At 35.9% G+C, this 25,890-nt stretch overlaps 1 protein-coding gene and 1 pseudogene across 1 annotated transcript in view; both read left to right on the forward strand.

The window, feature by feature from the left end:
* LOC123743233 (basic proline-rich protein-like) overlaps positions 1 to 25,890 on the forward strand; it is a 603,964-nt pseudogene that overhangs the window by 66,763 nt on the left and 511,311 nt on the right.
* Positions 1 to 25,890, forward strand: part of pmt (phosphoethanolamine methyltransferase) — a 57,895-nt gene that overhangs the window by 13,372 nt on the left and 18,633 nt on the right.

Consider the following 25,890-nt stretch of genomic DNA (forward strand, 5'->3'; position numbering starts at 1 on the left):
AATGAGAAACATACCAGGTTAGAGTTACTAGGTCTACAATGAGAAACATACTAGGTTAGAGTTACTAGGTCTACAATGAGAAACATACTACGTTAGAGTTACTAGGTCTACAATGAGAAACATACTAGGTTAGAGTTACTAGGTCTACAATGAGAAACATACTAGGTTAGAGTTACTAGGTCTACAATGAGAAACATACTAGGTTAGAGTTACTAGGTCTACAATGAGAAACATACTAGGTTAGAGTTACTAGGTCTACAATGAGAAACATACTAGGTTAGAGTTACTAGGTCTACAATGAGAAACATACTAGGTTAGAGTTACTAGGTCTACAATGAGAAACATACTAGGTTAGAGTTACTAGGTCTACAATGAGAAACATACTAGGTTAGGGTTACTAGGTCTACAATGAGAAACATACTAGGTTAGGGTTACTAGGTCTACAATGAGAAACATACTAGGTTAGAGTTACTAGGTCTACAATGAGAAACATACTAGGTTAGGGTTAGAGTTACTAGGTCTACAATGAGAAACATACTAGGTTAGAGTTACTAGGTCTACAATGAGAAACATACTAGGTTAGAGTTACTAGGTCTACAATGAGAAACATACTAGGTTAGAGTTACTAGGTCTACAATGAGAAACATACTAGGTTAGAGTTACTAGGTCTACAATGAGAAACATACTAGGTTAGAGTTACTAGGTCTACAATGAGAAACATACTAGGTTAGAGTTACTAGGTCTACAATGAGAAACATACTAGGTTAGAGTTACTAGGTCTACAATGAGAAACATACTAGGTTAGGGTTAGAGTTACTAGGTCTACAATGAGAAACATACTAGGTTAGAGTTACTAGGTCTACAATGAGAAACATACTAGGTTAGAGTTACTAGGTCTACAATGAGAAACATACTAGGTTAGGGTTACTAGGTCTACAATGAGAAACATACTAGGTTAGAGTTACTAGGTCTACGATGAGAAACATACTAGGTTAGAGTTACTAGGTCTACAATGAGAAACATACTAGGTTAGAGTTACTAGGTCTACAATGAGAAACATACTAGGTTAGAGTTACTAGGTCTACAATGAGAAACATACTAGGTTAGAGTTACTAGGTCTACAATGAGAAACATACTAGGTTAGAGTTACTAGGTCTACAATGAGAAACATACTAGGTTAGAGTTACTAGGTCTACAATGAGAAACATACTAGGTTAGAGTTACTAGGTCTACAATGAGAAACATACTAGGTTAGAGTTACTAGGTCTACAATGAGAAACATACTAGGTTAGAGTTACTAGGTCTACAATGAGAAACATACTAGGTTAGGGTTACTAGGTCTACAATGAGAAACATACTAGGTTAGGGTTAGAGTTACTAGGTCTACAGTGAGAAACATACTGGGTTAGGGTTAGAGTTACTAGGTCTACAATGAGAAACATACTGGGTTAGGGTTAGAGTTACTAGGTCTACAATGAGAAACATACTGGGTTAGAGTTACTAGGTCTACAATGAGAAACATACTAGGTTAGAGTTACTAGGTCAACAATGAGAAACATACTAGGTTAGAGTTACTAGGTCTACAATGAGAAACATACTAGGTTAGAGTTACTAGGTCTACAATGAGAAACATACTAGGTTAGAGTTACTAGGTCTACAATGAGAAACATACTAGGTTAGAGTTACTAGGTCTACAATGAGAAACATACTAGGTTAGAGTTACTAGGTCAACAATGAGAAACATACTAGGTTAGAGTTACTAGGTTTACAATGAGAAACATACTAGGTTAGGGTTAGAGTTACTAGGTCTACAATGAGAAACATACTAAGTTAGAGTTACTAGGTCTACAATGAGAAACATACTAGGTTAGGGTTACTAGGTCTACAATGAGAAACATACTAGGTTAGGGTTAGAGTTACTAGGTCTACAATGAGAAACATACTAGGTTAGTTACTAGGTCTACAATGAGAAACATACTAGGTTAGGGTTAGAGTTACTAGGTCTACAATGAGAAATATACTAGGTTAGAGTTACTAGGTCTACAATGAGAAACATACTAGGTTAGAGTTACTAGGTCTACAATGAGAAACATACTAGGTTAGAGTTACTAGGTCTACAATGAGAAACATACTAGGTTAGAGTTACTAGGTCTACAATGAGAAACATACTAGGTTAGAGTTACTAGGTCTACAATGAGAAACATACTAGGTTAGAGTTACTAGGTCTACAATGAGAAACATACTAGGTTAGGGTTAGAGTTACTAGGTCTACAATGAGAAACATACTAGGTTAGAGTTACTAGGTCTACAATGAGAAACATACTAGGTTAGAGTTACCAGGTCTACAATGAGAAACATACTAGGTTAGAGTTACTAGGTCTACAATGAGAAACATACTAGGTTAGAGTTACTAGGTCTACAATGAGAAACATACTAGGTTAGAGTTACTAGGTCTACAATGAGAAACATACTAGGTTAGAGTTACTAGGTCTACAATGAGAAACATACTAGGTTAGAGTTACTAGGTCTACAATGAGAAACATACTAGGTTAGGGTTAGAGTTACTAGGTCTACAATGAGAAACATACTAGGTTATAGTTACTAGGTCTACAATGAGAAACATACTAGGTTAGAGTTACTAGGTCTACAATGAGAAACATACTAGGTTAGAGTTACTAGGTCTACAATGAGAAACATACTAGGTTAGAGTTACTAGGTCTACAATGAGAAACATACTAGGTTAGAGTTACTAGGTCTACAATGAGAAACATACTAGGTTAGAGTTACTAGGTCTACAATGAGAAACATACTAGGTTAGAGTTACCAGGTCTACAATGAGAAACATACTAGGTTAGAGTTACTAGGTCTACAATGAGAAACATACTAGGTTAGAGTTACTAGGTCTACAATGAGAAACATACTAGGTTAGAGTTACTAGGTCTACAATGAGAAACATACTAGGTTAGAGTTACTAGGTCTACAATGAGAAACATACTAGGTTAGGGTTACTAGGTCTACAATGAGAAACATACTAGGTTAGGGTTACTAGGTCTACAATGAGAAACATACTAGGTTAGAGTTACTAGGTCTACAATGAGAAACATACTAGGTTAGGGTTAGAGTTACTAGGTCTACAATGAGAAACATACTAGGTTAGAGTTACTAGGTCTACAATGAGAAACATACTAGGTTAGAGTTACTAGGTCTACAATGAGAAACATACTAGGTTAGAGTTACTAGGTCTACAATGAGAAACATACTAGGTTAGGGTTACTAGGTCTACAATGAGAAACATACTAGGTTAGGGTTACTAGGTCTACAATGAGAAACATACTAGGTTAGAGTTACTAGGTCTACAATGAGAAACATACTAGGTTAGGGTTAGAGTTACTAGGTCTACAATGAGAAACATACTAGGTTAGAGTTACTAGGTCTACAATGAGAAACATACTAGGTTAGAGTTACTAGGTCTACAATGAGAAACATACTAGGTTAGAGTTACTAGGTCTACAATGAGAAACATACTAGGTTAGAGTTACTAGGTCTACAATGAGAAACATACTAGGTTAGAGTTACTAGGTCTACAATGAGAAACATACTAGGTTAGAGTTACTAGGTCTACAATGAGAAACATACTAGGGGTTAGAGTTACTAGGTCTACAATGAGAAACATACTAGTTAGGGTTAGAGTTACTAGGTCTACAATGAGAAACATACTAGGTTAGAGTTACTAGGTCTACAATGAGAAACATACTAGGTTAGAGTTACTAGGTCTACAATGAGAAACATACTAGGTTAGGGTTACTAGGTCTACAATGAGAAACATACTAGGTTAGAGTTACTAGGTCTACAATGAGAAACATACTAGGTTAGAGTTACTAGGTCTACAATGAGAAACATACTAGGTTAGAGTTACTAGGTCTACAATGAGAAACATACTAGGTTAGAGTTACTAGGTCTACAATGAGAAACATACTAGGTTAGAGTTACTAGGTCTACAATGAGAAACATACTAGGTTAGAGTTACTAGGTCTACAATGAGAAACATACTAGGTTAGAGTTACTAGGTCTACAATGAGAAACATACTAGGTTAGAGTTACTAGGTCTACAATGAGAAACATACTAGGGTTAGAGTTACTAGGTCTACAATGAGAAACATACTAGGTTAGGGTTACTAGGTCTACAATGAGAAACATACTAGGTTAGGGTTAGAGTTACTAGGTCTACAGTGAGAAACATACTGGGTTAGGGTTAGAGTTACTAGGTCTACAATGAGAAACATACTGGGTTAGGGTTAGAGTTACTAGGTCTACAATGAGAAACATACTGGGTTAGAGTTACTAGGTCTACAATGAGAAACATACTAGGTTAGAGTTACTAGGTCTACAATGAGAAACATACTAGGTTAGAGTTACTAGGTCTACAATGAGAAACATACTAGGTTAGAGTTACTAGGTCTACAATGAGAAACATACTAGGTTAGAGTTACTAGGTCTACAATGAGAAACATACTAGGTTAGAGTTACTAGGTCTACAATGAGAAACATACTAGGTTAGAGTTACTAGGTCTACAATGAGAAACATACTAGGTTAGAGTTACTAGGTCTACAATGAGAAACATACTAGGTTAGAGTTACTAGGTCAACAATGAGAAACATACTAGGTTAGAGTTACTAGGTTTACAATGAGAAACATACTAGTGGGTTAGAGTTACTAGGTCTACAATGAGAAACATACTAGGTTAGAGTTACTAGGTCTACAATGAGAAACATACTAGGTTAGGGTTACTAGGTCTACAATGAGAAACATACTAGGTTAGGGTTAGAGTTACTAGGTCTACAATGAGAAACATACTAGGTTAGAGTTACTAGGTCTACAATGAGAAACATACTAGGTTAGGGTTAGAGTTACTAGGTCTACAATGAGAAACATACTAGGTTAGAGTTACTAGGTCTACAATGAGAAACATACTAGGTTAGAGTTACTAGGTCTACAATGAGAAACATACTAGGTTAGAGTTACTAGGTCTACAATGAGAAACATACTAGGTTAGAGTTACTAGGTCTACAATGAGAAACATACTAGGTTAGAGTTACTAGGTCTACAATGAGAAACATACTAGGTTAGAGTTACTAGGTCTACAATGAGAAACATACTAGGTTAGGGTTAGAGTTACTAGGTCTACAATGAGAAACATACTAGGTTAGAGTTACTAGGTCTACAATGAGAAACATACTAGGTTAGAGTTACTAGGTCTACAATGAGAAACATACTAGGTTAGAGTTACTAGGTCTACAATGAGAAACATACTAGGTTAGAGTTACTAGGTCTACAATGAGAAACATACTAGGTTAGAGTTACTAGGTCTACAATGAGAAACATACTAGGTTAGAGTTACTAGGTCTACAATGAGAAACATACTAGGTTAGAGTTACTAGGTCTACAATGAGAAACATACTAGGGTTAGAGTTACTAGGTCTACAATGAGAAACATACTAGGTTAGAGTTACTAGGTCTACAATGAGAAACATACTAGGTTAGAGTTACTAGGTCTACAATGAGAAACATACTAGGTTAGAGTTACTAGGTCTACAATGAGAAACATACTAGGTTAGAGTTACTAGGTCTACAATGAGAAACATACTAGGTTAGAGTTACTAGGTCTACAATGAGAAACATACTAGGTTAGAGTTACTAGGTCTACAATGAGAAACATACTAGGTTAGAGTTACTAGGTCTACAATGAGAAACATACTAGGTTAGAGTTACTAGGTCTACAATGAGAAACATACTAGGTTAGAGTTACTAGGTCTACAATGAGAAACATACTAGGTTAGAGTTACTAGGTCTACAATGAGAAACATACTAGGTTAGGGTTACTAGGTCTACAATGAGAAACATACTAGGTTAGGGTTACTAGGTCTACAATGAGAAACATACTAGGTTAGAGTTACTAGGTCTACAATGAGAAACATACTAGGTTAGGGTTAGAGTTACTAGGTCTACAATGAGAAACATACTAGGTTAGAGTTACTAGGTCTACAATGAGAAACATACTAGGTTAGAGTTACTAGGTCTACAATGAGAAACATACTAGGTTAGAGTTACTAGGTCTACAATGAGAAACATACTAGGTTAGAGTTACTAGGTCTACAATGAGAAACATACTAGGTTAGAGTTACTAGGTCTACAATGAGAAACATACTAGGTTAGAGTTACTAGGTCTACAATGAGAAACATACTAGGTTAGAGTTACTAGGTCTACAATGAGAAACATACTAGGTTAGAGTTACTAGGTCTACAATGAGAAACATACTAGGTTAGAGTTACTAGGTCTACAATGAGAAACATACTAGGTTAGGGTTACTAGGTCTACAATGAGAAACATACTAGGTTAGAGTTACTAGGTCTACAATGAGAAACATACTAGGTTAGAGTTACTAGGTCTACAATGAGAAACATACTAGGTTAGGGTTAGAGTTACTAGGTCTACAATGAGAAACATACTGGGTTAGGGTTAGAGTTACTAGGTCTACAATGAGAAACATACTGGGTTAGGGTTAGAGTTACTAGGTCTACAATGAGAAACATACTAGGTTAGAGTTACTAGGTCAACAATGAGAAACATACTAGGTTAGAGTTACTAGGTTTACAATGAGAAACATACTAGGTTAGGGTTAGAGTTACTAGGTCTACAATGAGAAACATACTAAGTTAGAGTTACTAGGTCTACAATGAGAAACATACTAGGTTAGGGTTACTAGGTCTACAATGAGAAACATACTAGGTTAGGGTTAGAGTTACTAGGTCTACAATGAGAAACATACTAGGTTAGTTACTAGGTCTACAATGAGAAACATACTAGGTTAGGGTTAGAGTTACTAGGTCTACAATGAGAAATATACTAGGTTAGAGTTACTAGGTCTACAATGAGAAACATACTAGGTTAGAGTTACTAGGTCTACAATGAGAAACATACTAGGTTAGAGTTACTAGGTCTACAATGAGAAACATACTAGGTTAGAGTTACTAGGTCTACAATGAGAAACATACTAGGTTAGAGTTACTAGGTCTACAATGAGAAACATACTAGGTTAGAGTTACTAGGTCTACAATGAGAAACATACTAGGTTAGGGTTAGGGTTACTAGGTCTACAATGAGAAACATACTAGGTTAGAGTTACTAGGTCTACAATGAGAAACATACTAGGGTTAGAGTTACTAGGTCTACAATGAGAAACATACTAGGTTAGAGTTACTAGGTCTACAATGAGAAACATACTAGGTTAGTTACTAGGTCTACAATGAGAAACATACTAGGTTAGAGTTACTAGGTCTACAATGAGAAACATACTAGGTTAGGGTTACTAGGTCTACAATGAGAAACATACTAGGTTAGAGTTACTAGGTCTACAATGAGAAACATACTAGGTTAGAGTTACTAGGTCTACAATGAGAAACATACTAGGTTAGGGTTAGAGTTACTAGGTCTACAATGAGAAACATACTAGGTTAGAGTTACTAGGTCTACAATGAGAAACATACTAGGTTAGGGTTACTAGGTCTACAATGAGAAACATACTAGGTTAGGGTTAGAGTTACTAGGTCTACAATGAGAAACATACTAGGTTAGAGTTACTAGGTCTACAATGAGAAACATACTAGGTTAGGGTTAGAGTTACTAGGTCTACAATGAGAAACATACTAGGTTAGAGTTACTAGGTCTACAATGAGAAACATACTAGGTTAGAGTTACTAGGTCTACAATGAGAAACATACTAGGTTAGAGTTACTAGGTCTACAATGAGAAACATACTAGGTTAGAGTTACTAGGTCTACAATGAGAAACATACTAGGTTAGAGTTACTAGGTCTACAATGAGAAACATACTAGGTTAGAGTTACTAGGTCTACAATGAGAAACATACTAGGTTAGAGTTACTAGGTCTACAATGAGAAACATACTAGGTTAGAGTTACTAGGTCAACAATGAGAAACATACTAGGTTAGAGTTACTAGGTCTACAATGAGAAACATACTAGGTGGGTTAGAGTTACTAGGTCTACAATGAGAAACATACTAGGTTAGAGTTACTAGGTCTACAATGAGAAACATACTAGGTTAGGGTTACTAGGTCTACAATGAGAAACATACTAGGTTAGGGTTAGAGTTACTAGGTCTACAATGAGAAACATACTAGGTTAGAGTTACTAGGTCTACAATGAGAAACATACTAGGTTAGGGTTAGAGTTACTAGGTCTACAATGAGAAATATACTAGGTTAGAGTTACTAGGTCTACAATGAGAAACATACTAGGTTAGAGTTACTAGGTCTACAATGAGAAACATACTAGGTTATAGTTACTAGGTCTACAATGAGAAACATACTAGGTTAGAGTTACTAGGTCTACAATGAGAAACATACTAGCTTAGAGTTACTAGGTCTACAATGAGAAACATACTAGGTTAGAGTTACTAGGTCAACAATGAGAAACATACTAGGTTAGAGTTACTAGGTCTACAATGAGAAACATACTAGGTTAGGGTTAGAGTTACTAGGTCTACAATGAGAAACATACTAAGTTAGGGTTACTAGGTCTACAATGAGAAACATACTAGGTTAGGGTTAGAGTTACTAGGTCTACAATGAGAAACATACTAGGTTAGAGTTACTAGGTCTACAATGAGAAACATACTAGGTTAGGGTTAGAGTTACTAGGTCTACAATGAGAAACATACTAGGTTAGAGTTACTAGGTCTACAATGAGAAACATACTAGGTTAGAGTTACTAGGTCTACAATGAGAAACATACTAGGTTATAGTTACTAGGTCTACAATGAGAAACATACTAGGTTAGAGTTACTAGGTCTACAATGAGAAACATACTAGGTTAGAGTTACTAGGTCTACAATGAGAAACATACTAGGTTAGAGTTACTAGGTCTACAATGAGAAACATACTAGGTTAGAGTTACTAGGTCTACAATGAGAAACATACTAGGTTAGAGTTACTAGGTCTACAATGAGAAACATACTAGGTTAGGGTTAGAGTTACTAGGTCTACAATGAGAAACATACTAGGTTAGAGTTACTAGGTCTACAATGAGAAACATACTAGGTTACAGTTACCAGTTCTACAATGAGAAACATACTGGGTTAGAGTTACTAGGTCTACAATGAGAAACATACTAGGTTAGAGTTACTAGGTCTACAATGAGAAACATACTAGGTTAGAGTTACTAGGTTAGAGTTACTAGGTCTACAATGAGAAACATACTAGGTTAGGGTTAGGGTTACTAGGTCTACAATGAGAAACATACTAGGTTAGAGTTACTAGGTCTACAATGAGAAACATACTAGGTTAGGGTTAGAGTTACTAGGTCTACAATGAGAAACATACTAGGTTAGAGTTACTAGGTCTACAATGAGAAACATACTAGGTTAGAGTTACCAGTTCTACAATGAGAAACATACTGGGTTAGAGTTACTAGGTCTACAATGAGAAACATACTAGGTTAGAGTTACTAGGTCTACAATGAGAAACATACTAGGTTAGAGTTACTAGGTCTACAATGAGAAACATACTAGGTTAGAGTTACTAGGTCTACAATGAGAAACATACTAGGTTAGAGTTACTAGGTCTACAATGAGAAACATACTAGGTTAGAGTTACTAGGTCTACAATGAGAAACATACTAGGTTAGAGTTACTAGGTCTACAATGAGAAACATACTAGGTTAGGGTTAGAGTTACTAGGTCTACAATGAGAAACATACTAGGTTAGGGTTAGAGTTACTAGGTCTACAATGAGAAACATACTAGGTTAGAGTTACTAGGTCTACAATGAGAAACATACTAGGTTAGAGTTACTAGGTCTACAATGAGAAACATACTAGGTTAGAGTTACTAGGTCTACAATGAGAAACATACTAGGTTAGAGTTACTAGGTCTACAATGAGAAACATACTAGGTTAGGGTTACTAGGTCTACAATGAGAAACATACTAGGTTAGGGTTAGAGTTACTAGGTCTACAATGAGAAACATACTGGGTTAGGGTTAGAGTTACTAGGTCTACAATGAGAAACATACTAGGTTAGGGTTACTAGGTCTACAATGAGAAACATACTAGGTTAGGGTTAGAGTTACTAGGTCTACAATGAGAAACATACTAGGTTAGTTACTAGGTCTACAATGAGAAACATACTAGGTTAGGGTTAGAGTTACTAGGTCTACAATGAGAAATATACTAGGTTAGAGTTACTAGGTCTACAATGAGAAACATACTAGGTTAGAGTTACTAGGTCTACAATGAGAAACATACTAGGTTAGAGTTACTAGGTCTACAATGAGAAACATACTAGGTTAGAGTTACTAGGTCTACAATGAGAAACATACTAGGTTAGGGTTAGGGTTACTAGGTCTACAATGAGAAACATACTAGGTTAGAGTTACTAGGTCTACAATGAGAAACATACTAGGTTAGAGTTACTAGGTCAACAATGAGAAACATACTAGGTTAGAGTTACTAGGTCTACAATGAGAAACATACTAGGTTAGGGGTTAGAGTTACTAGGTCTACAATGAGAAACATACTAGGTTAGGGTTAGAGTTACTAGGTCTACAATGAGAAACATACTAGGTTAGTTACTAGGTCTACAATGAGAAACATACTAGGTTAGGGTTAGAGTTACTAGGTCTACAATGAGAAACATACTAGGTTAGAGTTACTAGGTCTACAATGAGAAACATACTAGGTTAGAGTTACTAGGTCTACAATGAGAAACATACTAGGTTAGAGTTACTAGGTCTACAATGAGAAACATACTAGGTTAGAGTTACTAGGTCTACAATGAGAAACATACTAGGTTAGGGTTAGGGTTACTAGGTCTACAATGAGAAACATACTAGGTTAGAGTTACTAGGTCTACAATGAGAAACATACTAGGTTAGAGTTACTAGGTCTACAATGAGAAACATACTAGGTTAGAGTTACTAGGTCTACAATGAGAAACATACTAGGTTAGAGTTACTAGGTCTACAATGAGAAACATACTAGGTTAGGGTTACTAGGTCTACAATGAGAAACATACTAGGTTAGGGTTAGAGTTACTAGGTCTACAATGAGAAACATACTGGGTTAGGGTTAGAGTTACTAGGTCTACAATGAGAAACATACTAGGTTAGGGTTACTAGGTCTACAATGAGAAACATACTAGGTTAGGGTTAGAGTTACTAGGTCTACAATGAGAAACATACTAGGTTAGTTACTAGGTCTACAATGAGAAACATACTAGGTTAGGGTTAGAGTTACTAGGTCTACAATGAGAAATATACTAGGTTAGAGTTACTAGGTCTACAATGAGAAACATACTAGGTTAGAGTTACTAGGTCTACAATGAGAAACATACTAGGTTAGAGTTACTAGGTCTACAATGAGAAACATACTAGGTTAGAGTTACTAGGTCTACAATGAGAAACATACTAGGTTAGGGAGGGTTACTAGGTCTACAATGAGAAACATACTAGGTTAGAGTTACTAGGTCTACAATGAGAAACATACTAGGTTAGAGTTACTAGGTCAACAATGAGAAACATACTAGGTTAGAGTTACTAGGTCTACAATGAGAAACATACTAGGGTTAGAGTTACTAGGTCTACAATGAGAAACATACTAGGAGGGTTAGAGTTACTAGGTCTACAATGAGAAACATACTAGGTTAGAGTTACTAGGTCTACAATGAGAAACATACTAGGTTAGGGTTAGAGTTACTAGGTCTACAATGAGAAATATACTAGGTTAGAGTTACTAGGTCTACAATGAGAAACATACTAGGTTAGAGTTACTAGGTCTACAATGAGAAACATACTAGGTTAGAGTTACTAGGTCTACAATGAGAAACATACTAGGTTAGAGTTACTAGGTCTACAATGAGAAACATACTAGGTTAGGGTTAGGGTTACTAGGTCTACAATGAGAAACATACTAGGTTAGAGTTACTAGGTCTACAATGAGAAACATACTAGGTTAGAGTTACTAGGTCAACAATGAGAAACATACTAGGTTAGAGTTACTAGGTCTACAATGAGAAACATACTAGGTTAGGGTTAGAGTTACTAGGTCTACAATGAGAAACATACTAGGTTAGGGTTAGAGTTACTAGGTCTACAATGAGAAACATACTAGGTTAGTTACTAGGTCTACAATGAGAAACATACTAGGTTAGGGTTAGAGTTACTAGGTCTACAATGAGAAATATACTAGGTTAGAGTTACTAGGTCTACAATGAGAAACATACTAGGTTAGAGTTACTAGGTCTACAATGAGAAACATACTAGGTTAGAGTTACTAGGTCTACAATGAGAAACATACTAGGTTAGAGTTACTAGGTCTACAATGAGAAACATACTAGGTTAGAGTTACTAGGTCTACAATGAGAAACATACTAGGTTAGAGTTACTAGGTCTACAATGAGAAACATACTAGGTTAGAGTTACTAGGTCTACAATGAGAAACATACTAGGTTAGGGTTAGGGTTACTAGGTCTACAATGAGAAACATACTAGGTTAGAGTTACTAGGTCTACAATGAGAAACATACTAGGTTAGGGTTAGAGTTACTAGGTCTACAATGAGAAACATACTAGGTTAGAGTTACTAGGTCTACAATGAGAAACATACTAGGTTAGAGTTACCAGTTCTACAATGAGAAACATACTGGGTTAGAGTTACTAGGTATACAATGAGAAACATACTAGGTTAGAGTTACTAGGTCTACAATGAGAAAAATACTAGGTTAGAGTTACTAGGTCTACAATGAGAAACATACTAGGTTAGAGTTACTAGGTTAGAGTTACTAGGTCTACAATGAGAAACATACTAGGTTAGGGTTAGGGTTACTAGGTCTACAATGAGAAACATACTAGGTTAGAGTTACTAGGTCTACAATGAGAAACATACTAGGTTAGAGTTACTAGGTCTACAATGAGAAACATACTAGGTTAGGGTTACTAGGTCTACAATGAGAAACATACTAGGTTAGAGTTACTAGGTCTACAATGAGAAACATACTAGGTTAGGGTTACTAGGTCTACAATGAGAAACATACTAGGTTAGAGTTACTAGGTCTACAATGAGAAACATACTAGGTTAGAGTTACTAGGTCTACAATGAGAAACATACTAGGTTAGGAGTTACTAGGTCTACAATGAGAAACATACTAGGTTAGAGTTACTAGGTCTACAATGAGAAACATACTAGGTTAGAGTTACTAGGTCTACAATGAGAAACATACTAGGTTAGAGTTACTAGGTCTACAATGAGAAACATACTAGGTTAGAGTTACTAGGTCTACAATGAGAAACATACTAGGTTAGGGTTACTAGGTCTACAATGAGAAACATACTAGGTTAGAGTTACTAGGTCTACAATGAGAAACATACTAGGTTAGGGTTAGAGTTACTAGGTCTACAATGAGAAACATACTAGGTTAGAGTTACTAGGTCTACAATGAGAAACATACTAGGTTAGAGTTACTAGGTCTACAATGAGAAACATACTAGGTTAGAGTTACTAGGTCTACAATGAGAAACACACTAGGTTAGGGTTAGAGTTACTAGGTCTACAATGAGAAATATACTAGGTTAGAGTTACTAGGTCTACAATGAGAAACATACTAGGTAAGAGTTACTAGGTCTACAATGAGAAACATACTAGGTTATAGTTACTAGGTCTACAATGAGAAACATACTAGGTTAGAGTTACTAGGTCTACAATGAGAAACATACTAGGTAAGAGTTACTAGGTCTACAATGAGAAACATACTAGGTTATAGTTACTAGGTCTACAATGAGAAACATACTAGGTTAGAGTTACTAGGTCTACAATGAGAAACATACTAGGTTAGGGTTAGGGTTACTAGGTCTACAATGAGAAACATACTAGGTTAGAGTTACTAGGTCTACAATGAGAAACATACTAGGTTAGGGTTAGAGTTACTAGGTCTACAATGAGAAACATACTAGGTTAGAGTTACTAGGTCTACAATGAGAAACATACTAGGTTAGAGTTACTAGTTCTACAATGAGAAACATACTGGGTTAGAGTTACTAGGTATACAATGAGAAACATACTGGGTTAGAGTTACTAGGTCTACAATGAGAAAAATACTAGGTTAGAGTTACTAGGTCTACAATGAGAAACATACTAGGTTAGAGTTACTAGGTTAGAGTTACTAGGTCTACAATGAGAAACATACTAGGTTAGGGTTAGGGTTACTAGGTCTACAATGAGAAACATACTAGGTTAGAGTTACTAGGTCTACAATGAGAAACATACTAGGTTAGAGTTACTAGGTCTACAATGAGAAACATACTAGGTTAGGGTTACTAGGTCTACAATGAGAAACATACTAGGTTAGAGTTACTAGGTCTACAATGAGAAACATACTAGGTTAGGGTTACTAGGTCTACAATGAGAAACATACTAGGTTAGAGTTACTAGGTCTACAATGAGAAACATACTAGGTTAGAGTTACTAGGTCTACAATGAGAAACATACTAGGTTAGAGTTACCAGGTCTACAATGAGAAACATACTAGGTTAGAGTTACTAGGTCTACAATGAGAAACATACTAGGTTAGAGTTACTAGGTCTACAATGAGAAACATACTAGGTTAGAGTTACTAGGTCTACAATGAGAAACATACTAGGTTAGAGTTACTAGGTCTACAATGAGAAACATACTAGGTTAGGGTTACTAGGTCTACAATGAGAAACATACTAGGTTAGGGTTACTAGGTCTACAATGAGAAACATACTAGGTTAGAGTTACTAGGTCTACAATGAGAAACATACTAGGTTAGGGTTAGAGTTACTAGGTCTACAATGAGAAACATACTAGGTTAGAGTTACTAGGTCTACAATGAGAAACATACTAGGTTAGAGTTACTAGGTCTACAATGAGAAACATACTAGGTTAGAGTTACTAGGTCTACAATGAGAAACATACTAGGTTAGAGTTACTAGGTCTACAATGAGAAACATACTATGTTAGGGTTACTAGGTCTACAATGAGAAACATACTAGGTTAGAGTTACTAGGTCTACAATGAGAAACATACTAGGTTAGAGTTACTAGGTCTACAATGAGAAACATACTAGGTTAGAGTTACTAGGTCTACAATGAGAAACATACTAGGTTAGAGTTACTAGGTCTACAATGAGAAACATACTAGGTTAGGGTTACTAGGTCTACAATGAGAAACATACTAGGTTAGAGTTACTAGGTCTACAATGAGAAACATACTAGGTTAGAGTTACTAGGTCTACAATGAGAAACATACTAGGTTAGGGTTACTAGGTCTACAATGAGAAACATACTAGGTTAGAGTTACTAGGTCTACAATGAGAAACATACTAGGTTAGGGTTACTAGGTCTACAATGAGAAACATACTAGGTTAGGGTTAGAGTTACTAGGTCTACAATGAGAAACATACTGGGTTAGGGTTAGAGTTACTAGGTCTACAATGAGAAACATACTGGGTTAGGGTTAGAGTTACTAGGTCTACAATGAGAAACATACTAGGTTAGAGTTACTAGGTCTACAATGAGAAACATACTAGGTTAGGGTTACTAGGTCTACAATGAGAAACATACTAGGTTAGAGTTACTAGGTCTACAATGAGAAACATACTAGGTTAGAGTTACCAGGTCTACAATGAGAAACATACTAGGTTAGAGTTACTAGGTCTACAATGAGAAACATACTAGGTTAGAGTTACTAGGTCTACAATGAGAAACATACTAGGTTAGAGTTACTAGGTCTACAATGAGAAACATACTAGGTTAGGGTTACTAGGTCTACAATGAGAAACATACTAGGTTAGGGTTACTAGGTCTACAATGAGAAACATACTAGGTTAGAGTTACTAGGTCTACAATGAGAAACATACTAGGTTAGGGTTAGAGTTACTAGGTCTACAATGAGAAACATACTAGGTTAGAGTTACTAGGTGTACAATGAGAAACATACTAGGTTAGAGTTACTAGGTCTACAATGAGAAACATACTAGGTTAGAGTTACTAGGTCTACAATGAGAAACATACTAGGTTAGAGTTACTAGGTCTACAATGAGAAACATACTAGGTTAGAGTTACTAGGTCTACAATGAGAAACATACTAGGTTAGAGTTACTAGGTCTACAATGAGAAACATACTAGGTTAGAGTTACTAGGTCTACAATGAGAAACATACTAGGTTAGAGTTACTAGGTCTACAATGAGAAACATACTAGGTTAGGGTTACTAGGTCTACAATGAGAAACATACTAGGTTAGAGTTACTAGGTCTACAATGAGAAACATACTAGGTTAGAGTTACTAGGTCTACAATGAGAAACATACTAGGTTAGAGTTACTAGGTCTACAATGAGAAACATACTAGGGTTAGAGTTACTAGGTCTACAATGAGAAACATACTAGGTTAGAGTTACTAGGTCTACAATGAGAAACATACTAGGTTAGAGTTACTAGGTCTACAATGAGAAACATACTAGGTTAGAGTTACTAGGTCTACAATGAGAAACATACTAGGTTAGGGTTACTAGGTCTACAATGAGAAACATACTAGGTTAGGGTTAGAGTTACTAGGTCTACAATGAGAAACATACTGGGTTAGGGTTAGAGTTACTAGGTCTACAATGAGAAACATACTGGGTTAGGGTTAGAGTTACTAGGTCTACAATGAGAAACATACTAGGTTAGAGTTACTAGGTCTACAATGAGAAACATACTAGGTTAGGGTTACTAGGTCTACAATGAGAAACATACTAGGTTAGAGTTACTAGGTCTACAATGAGAAACATACTAGGTTAGAGTTACTAGGTCTACAATGAGAAACATACTAGGTTAGAGTTACTAGGTCTACAATGAGAAACATACTAGGTTAGAGTTACTAGGTCTACAATGAGAAACATACTAGGTTAGAGTTACTAGGTCTACAATGAGAAACATACTAGGTTAGAGTTACTAGGTCTACAATGAGAAACATACTAGGTTAGAGTTACTAGGTCTACAATGAGAAACATACTAGGTTAGAGTTACTAGGTCTACAATGAGAAACATACTAGGTTAGAGTTACTAGGTCTACAATGAGAAACATACTAGGTTAGGGTTAGAGTTACTAGGTCTACAATGAGAATCATACTAGGTTAGAGTTACTAGGTCTACAATGAGAAACATACTAGGTTAGGGTTACTAGGTCTACAATGAGAAACATACTAGGTTAGGGTTACTAGGTGTACAATGAGAAACATACTAGGTTAGGGTTACTAGGTCTACAATGAGAAACATACTAGGTTAGAGTTACTAGGTCTACAATGAGAAACATACTAGGTTAGGGTTAGAGTTACTAGGTCTACAATGAGAAACATACTAGGTTAGAGTTACTAGGTGTACAATGAGAAACATACTAGGTTAGAGTTACTAGGTCTACAATGAGAAACATACTAGGTAGAGTTACTAGGTCTACAATGAGAAACATACTAGGTTAGAGTTACTAGGTCTACAATGAGAAACATACTAGGTTAGAGTTACTAGGTCTACAATGAGAAACATACTAGGTTAGAGTTACTAGGTCTACAATGAGAAACATACTAGGTTAGAGTTACTAGGTCTACAATGAGAAACATACTAGGTTAGAGTTACTAGGTCTACAATGAGAAACATACTAGGTTAGGGTTACTAGGTCTACAATGAGAAACATACTAGGTTAGAGTTACTAGGTCTACAATGAGAAACATACTAGGTTAGAGTTACTAGGTCTACAATGAGAAACATACTAGGTTAGAGTTACTAGGTCTACAATGAGAAACATACTAGGTTAGAGTTACTAGGTCTACAATGAGAAACATACTAGGTTAGAGTTACTAGGTCTACAATGAGAAACATACTAGGTTAGAGTTACTAGGTCTACAATGAGAAACATACTAGGTTAGAGTTACTAGGTCTACAATGAGAAACATACTAGGTTAGGGTTACTAGGTCTACAATGAGAAACATACTAGGTTAGGGTTACTAGGTCTACAATGAGAAACATACTAGGTTAGAGTTACTAGGTCTACAATGAGAAACATACTTAGGGTTAGAGTTACTAGGTCTACAATGAGAAACATACTAGGTTAGAGTTACTAGGTCTACAATGAGAAACATACTAGGTTAGAGTTACTAGGTCTACAATGAGAAACATACTAGGTTAGAGTTACTAGGTCTACAATGAGAAACATACTAGGTTAGAGTTACTAGGTCTACAATGAGAAACATACTAGGTTAGAGTTACTAGGTCTACAATGAGAAACATACTAGGTTAGAGTTACTAGGTCTACAATGAGAAACATACTAGGTTAGAGTTACTAGGTCTACAATGAGAAACATACTAGGTTAGAGTTACTAGGTCTACAATGAGAAACATACTAGGTTAGAGTTACTAGGTCTACAATGAGAAACATACTAGGTTAGGGTTACTAGGTCTACAATGAGAAACATACTAGGTTAGAGTTACTAGGTCTACAATGAGAAACATACTAGGTTAGAGTTACTAGGTCTACAATGAGAAACATACTAGGTTAGAGTTACTAGGTCTACAATGAGAAACATACTAGGTTAGAGTTACTAGGTCTACAATGAGAAACATACTAGGTTAGAGTTACTAGGTCTACAATGAGAAACATACTAGGTGGTTAGAGTTACTAGGTCTACAATGAGAAACATACTAGGTTAGAGTTACTAGGTCTACAATGAGAAACATACTAGGTTAGGGTTACTAGGTCTACAATGAGAAACATACTAGGGGTTAGAGTTACTAGGTCTACAATGAGAAACATACTAGGTTAGGGTTAGAGTTACTAGGTCTACAATGAGAAACATACTGGGTTAGGTTAGAGTTACTAGGTCTACAATGAGAAACATACTAGGTTAGAGTTACTAGGTCTACAATGAGAAACATACTAGGTTAGAGTTACTAGGTCTACAATGAGAAACATACTAGGTTAGAGTTACTAGGTCTACAATGAGAAACATACTAGGTTAGAGTTACTAGGTCTACAATGAGAAACATACTAGGTTAGAGTTACTAGGTCTACAATGAGAAACATACTAGGTTAGAGTTACTAGGTCTACAATGAGAAACATACTAGGTTAGAGTTACTAGGTCTACAATGAGAAACATACTAGGTTAGGAGTTACTAGGTCTACAATGAGAAACATACTAGGTTAGGAGTTACTAGGTCTACAATGAGAAACATACTAGGTTAGAGTTACTAGGTCTACAATGAGAAACATACTAGGTTGGGTTAGAGTTACTAGGTCTACAATGAGAAACATACTAGGTTAGAGTTACTAGGTCTACAATGAGAAACATACTAGGTTAGGGTTACTAGGTCTACAATGAGAAACATACTAGGTTAGAGTTACTAGGTCTACAATGAGAAACATACTAGGTTAGAGTTACTAGGTCTACAATGAGAAACATACTAGGTTAGAGTTACTAGGTCTACAATGAGAAACATACTAGGTTAGAGTTACTAGGTCTACAATGAGAAACATACTAGGTTAGAGTTACTAGGTCTACAATGAGAAACATACTAGGTTAGAGTTACTAGGTCTACAATGAGAAACATACTAGGTTAGAGTTACTAGGTCTACAATGAGAAACATACTAGGTTAGAGTTACTAGGTCTACAATGAGAAACATACTAGGTTAGAGTTACTAGGTCTACAATGAGAAACATACTAGGTTAGAGTTACTAGGTCTACAATGAGAAACATACTAGGTTAGAGTTACTAGGTCTACAATGAGAAACATACTAGGTTAGAGTTACTAGGTCTACAATGAGAAACATACTAGGTTAGAGTTACTAGGTCTACAATGAGAAACATACTAGGTTAGGGTTACTAGGTCTACAATGAGAAACATACTAGGTTAGGGTTAGAGTTACTAGGTCTACAATGAGAAACATACGGGTAGGGTTAGAGTTACTAGGTCTACAATGAGAAACATACTGGGTTAGGGTTAGAGTTACTAGGTCTACAATGAGAAACATACTAGGTTAGAGTTACTAGGTCTACAATGAGAAACATACTAGGTTAGAGTTACTAGGTCTACAATGAGAAACATACTAGGTTAGAGTTACTAGGTCTACAATGAGAAACATACTAGGTTAGAGTTACTAGGTCTACAATGAGAAACATACTAGGTTAGAGTTACTAGGTCTACAATGAGAAACATACTAGGTTAGAGTTACTAGGTCTACAATGAGAAACATACTAGGTTAGAGTTACTAGGTCTACAATGAGAAACATACTAGGTTAGAGTTACTAGGTCTACAATGAGAAACATACTAGGTTAGGGTTACTAGGTCTACAATGAGAAACATACTAGGTTAGGGTTACTAGGTCTACAATGAGAAACATACTAGGTTAGGTGTTACTAGGTCTACAATGAGAAACATACTAGGTTAGAGTTACTAGGTCTACAATGAGAAACATACTAGGTTAGAGTTACTAGGTCTACAATGAGAAACATACTAGGTTAGAGTTACTAGGTCTACAATGAGAAACATACTAGGTTAGGGTTACTAGGTCTACAATGAGAAACATACTAGGTTAGAGTTACTAGGTCTACAATGAGAAACATACTAGGGTTAGAGTTACTAGGTCTACAATGAGAAACATACTAGGTTAGGGTTACTAGGTCTACAATGAGAAACATACTAGGTTAGAGTTACTAGGTCTACAATGAGAAACATACTAGGTTAGGGTTACTAGGTCTACAATGAGAAACATACTAGGTTAGAGTTACTAGGTCTACAATGAGAAACATACTAGGTTAGAGTTACTAGGTCTACAATGAGAAACATACTAGGTTAGGAGTTACTAGGTCTACAATGAGAAACATACTAGGTTAGAGTTACTAGGTCTACAATGAGAAACATACTAGGTTAGAGTTACTAGGTCTACAATGAGAAACATACTAGGTTAGGGTTACTAGGTCTACAATGAGAAACATACTAGGTTAGGGTTAGAGTTACTAGGTCTACAATGAGAAACATACTGGTAGGGTTAGAGTTACTAGGTCTACAATGAGAAACATACTGGGTTAGGGTTAGAGTTACTAGGTCTACAATGAGAAACATACTAGGTTAGAGTTACTAGGTCTACAATGAGAAACATACTAGGTTAGGGTTACTAGGTCTACAATGAGAAACATACTAGGTTAGAGTTACTAGGTCTACAATGAGAAACATACTAGGTTAGAGTTACTAGGTCTACAATGAGAAACATACTAGGTTAGAGTTACTAGGTCTACAATGAGAAACATACTAGGTTAGAGTTACTAGGTCTACAATGAGAAACATACTAGGTTAGAGTTACTAGGTCTACAATGAGAAACATACTAGGTTAGGAGTTACTAGGTCTACAATGAGAAACATACTAGGTTAGGGTTACTAGGTCTACAATGAGAAACATACTAGGTTAGAGTTACTAGGTCTACAATGAGAAACATACTAGGTTAGGGTTAGAGTTACTAGGTCTACAATGAGAAACATACTAGGTTAGAGTTACTAGGTCTACAATGAGAAACATACTAGGTTAGAGTTACTAGGTCTACAATGAGAAACATACTAGGTTAGAGTTACTAGGTCTACAATGAGAAACATACTAGGTTAGAGTTACTAGGTCTACAATGAGAAACATACTAGGTTAGAGTTACTAGGTCTACAATGAGAAACATACTAGGTTAGAGTTACTAGGTCTACAATGAGAAACATACTAGGTTAGAGTTACTAGGTCTACAATGAGAAACATACTAGGTTAGGAGTTACTAGGTCTACAATGAGAAACATACTAGGTTAGGGTTACTAGGTCTACAATGAGAAACATACTAGGTTAGAGTTACTAGGTCTACAATGAGAAACATACTAGGTTAGAGTTACTAGGTCTACAATGAGAAACATACTAGGTTAGAGTTACTAGGTCTACAATGAGAAACATACTAGGTTAGAGTTACTAGGTCTACAATGAGAAACATACTAGGTTAGAGTTACTAGGTCTACAATGAGAAACATACTAGGTTAGAGTTACTAGGTCTACAATGAGAAACATACTAGGTTAGGGTTACTAGGTCTACAATGAGAAACATACTAGGTTAGGGTTAGGTTACTAGGTCTACAATGAGAAACATACTGTTAGGTTAGAGTTACTAGGTCTACAATGAGAAACATACTGGGTTAGGGTTAGAGTTACTAGGTCTACAATGAGAAACATACTAGGTTAGAGTTACTAGGTCTACAATGAGAAACATACTAGGTTAGAGTTACTAGGTCTACAATGAGAAACATACTAGGTTAGAGTTACTAGGTCTACAATGAGAAACATACTAGGTTAGAGTTACTAGGTCTACAATGAGAAACATACTAGGTTAGAGTTACTAGGTCTACAATGAGAAACATACTAGGTTAGAGTTACTAGGTCTACAATGAGAAACATACTAGGTTAGAGTTACTAGGTCTACAATGAGAAACATACTAGGTTAGGGTTACTAGGTCTACAATGAGAAACATACTAGGTTAGAGTTACTAGGTCTACAATGAGAAACATACTAGGTTAGGGTTACTAGGTCTACAATGAGAAACATACTAGGGTTAGAGTTACTAGGTCTACAATGAGAAACATACTAGGTTAGAGTTACTAGGTCTACAATGAGAAACATACTAGGTTAGAGTTACTAGGTCTACAATGAGAAACATACTAGGTTAGAGTTACTAGGTCTACAATGAGAAACATACTAGGTTAGAGTTACTAGGTCTACAATGAGAAACATACTAGGTTAGAGTTACTAGGTCTACAATGAGAAACATACTAGGTTAGAGTTACTAGGTCTACAATGAGAAACATACTAGGTTAGAGTTACTAGGTCTACAATGAGAAACATACTAGGTTAGAGTTACTAGGTCTACAATGAGAAACATACTAGGTTAGAGTTACTAGGTCTACAATGAGAAACATACTAGGTTAGGGTTACTAGGTCTACAATGAGAAACATACTAGGTTAGAGTTACTAGGTCTACAATGAGAAACATACTAGGTTAGAGTTACTAGGTCTACAATGAGAAACATACTAGGTTAGGAGTTACTAGGTCTACAATGAGAAACATACTAGGTTAGGAGTTACTAGGTCTACAATGAGAAACATACTAGGTTAGGGTTACTAGGTCTACAATGAGAAACATACTAGTTAGGGTTAGAGTTACTAGGTCTACAATGAGAAACATACTAGGTTAGGGTTAGAGTTACTAGGTCTACAATGAGAAACATACTAGGTTAGGGTAGAGTTACTAGGTCTACAATGAGAAACATACTAGGTTAGAGTTACTAGGTCTACAATGAGAAACATACTAGGTTAGGGTTACTAGGTCTACAATGAGAAACATACTAGGTTAGAGTTACTAGGTCTACAATGAGAAACATACTAGGTTAGAGTTACTAGGTCTACAATGAGAAACATACTAGGTTAGAGTTACTAGGTCTACAATGAGAAACATACTAGGTTAGAGTTACTAGGTCTACAATGAGAAACATACTAGGTTAGAGTTACTAGGTCTACAATGAGAAACATACTAGGTTAGAGTTACTAGGTCTACAATGAGAAACATACTAGGTTAGAGTTACTAGGTCTACAATGAGAAACATACTAGGTTAGAGTTACTAGGTCTACAATGAGAAACATACTAGGTTAGAGTTACTAGGTCTACAATGAGAAACATACTAGGTTAGAGTTACTAGGTCTACAATGAGAAACATACTAGGTTAGAGTTACTAGGTCTACAATGAGAAACATACTAGGTTAGAGTTACTAGGTCTACAATGAGAAACATACTAGGTTAGAGTTACTAGGTCTACAATGAGAAACATACTAGGTTAGAGTTACTAGGTCTACAATGAGAAACATACTAGGTTAGAGTTACTAGGTCTACAATGAGAAACATACTAGGTTAGAGTTACTAGGTCTACAATGAGAAACATACTAGGTTAGAGTTACTAGGTCTACAATGAGAAACATACTAGGTTAGAGTTACTAGGTCTACAATGAGAAACATACTAGGTTAGAGTTACTAGGTCTACAATGAGAAACATACTAGGTTAGGGGTTACTAGGTCTACAATGAGAAACATACTAGGTTAGGAGTTACTAGGTCTACAATGAGAAACATACTAGGTTAGAGTTACTAGGTCTACAATGAGAAACATACTAGGGTTAGAGTTACTAGGTCTACAATGAGAAACATACTAGGTTGGTTAGAGTTACTAGGTCTACAATGAGAAACATACTAGGTTAGAGTTACTAGGTCTACAATGAGAAACATACTAGGTTAGAGTTACTAGGTCTACAATGAGAAACATACTAGGTTAGAGTTACTAGGTCTACAATGAGAAACATACTAGGTTAGAGTTACTAGGTCTACAATGAGAAACATACTAGGGTTAGAGTTACTAGGTCTACAATGAGAAACATACTGTAGGGTTAGAGTTACTAGGTCTACAATGAGAAACATACTAGGGTTAGAGTTACTAGGTCTACAATGAGAAACATACTAGGTTAGAGTTACTAGGTCTACAATGAGAAACATACTAGGTTAGGGTTACTAGGTCTACAATGAGAAACATACTAGGTTAGAGTTACTAGGTCTACAATGAGAAACATACTAGGTTAGAGTTACTAGGTCTACAATGAGAAACATACTAGGTTAGAGTTACTAGGTCTACAATGAGAAACATACTAGGTTAGAGTTACTAGGTCTACAATGAGAAACATACTAGGTTAGAGTTACTAGGTCTACAATGAGAAACATACTAGGTTAGGGAGTTACTAGGTCTACAATGAGAAACATACTAGGTTAGGAGTTACTAGGTCTACAATGAGAAACATACTAGGTTAGAGTTACTAGGTCTACAATGAGAAACATACTAAGGGTTAGAGTTACTAGGTCTACAATGAGAAACATACTAGGTTAGAGTTACTAGGTCTACAATGAGAAACATACTAGGTTAGGAGTTACTAGGTCTACAATGAGAAACATACTAGGTTAGAGTTACTAGGTCTACAATGAGAAACATACTAGGTTAGAGTTACTAGGTCTACAATGAGAAACATACTAGGTTAGAGTTACTAGGTCTACAATGAGAAACATACTAGGTTAGAGTTACTAGGTCTACAATGAGAAACATACTAGGGTTAGAGTTACTAGGTCTACAATGAGAAACATACTAGGTTAGAGTTACTAGGTCTACAATGAGAAACATACTAGGTTAGGGTTACTAGGTCTACAATGAGAAACATACTAGGTTAGAGTTACTAGGTCTACAATGAGAAACATACTAGGTTAGAGTTACTAGGTCTACAATGAGAAACATACTAGGTTAGAGTTACTAGGTCTACAATGAGAAACATACTAGGTTAGAGTTACTAGGTCTACAATGAGAAACATACTAGGTTAGAGTTACTAGGTCTACAATGAGAAACATACTAGGTTAGAGTTACTAGGTCTACAATGAGAAACATACTAGGTTAGAGTTACTAGGTCTACAATGAGAAACATACTAGGTTAGGGTTACTAGGTCTACAATGAGAAACATACTAGTTAGGAGAGTTACTAGGTCTACAATGAGAAACATACTGGGTTAGGGTTAGAGTTACTAGGTCTACAATGAGAAACATACTGGGTTAGGGTTAGAGTTACTAGGTCTACAATGAGAAACATACTAGGTTAGAGTTACTAGGTCTACAATGAGAAACATACTAGGTTAGGGTTACTAGGTCTACAATGAGAAACATACTA

The sequence above is a fragment of the Salmo salar genome, chromosome ssa05, assembly GCF_905237065.1.
Source record: "Salmo salar chromosome ssa05, Ssal_v3.1, whole genome shotgun sequence".
In the NCBI taxonomy this organism is placed as follows: domain Eukaryota; kingdom Metazoa; phylum Chordata; class Actinopteri; order Salmoniformes; family Salmonidae; genus Salmo; species Salmo salar.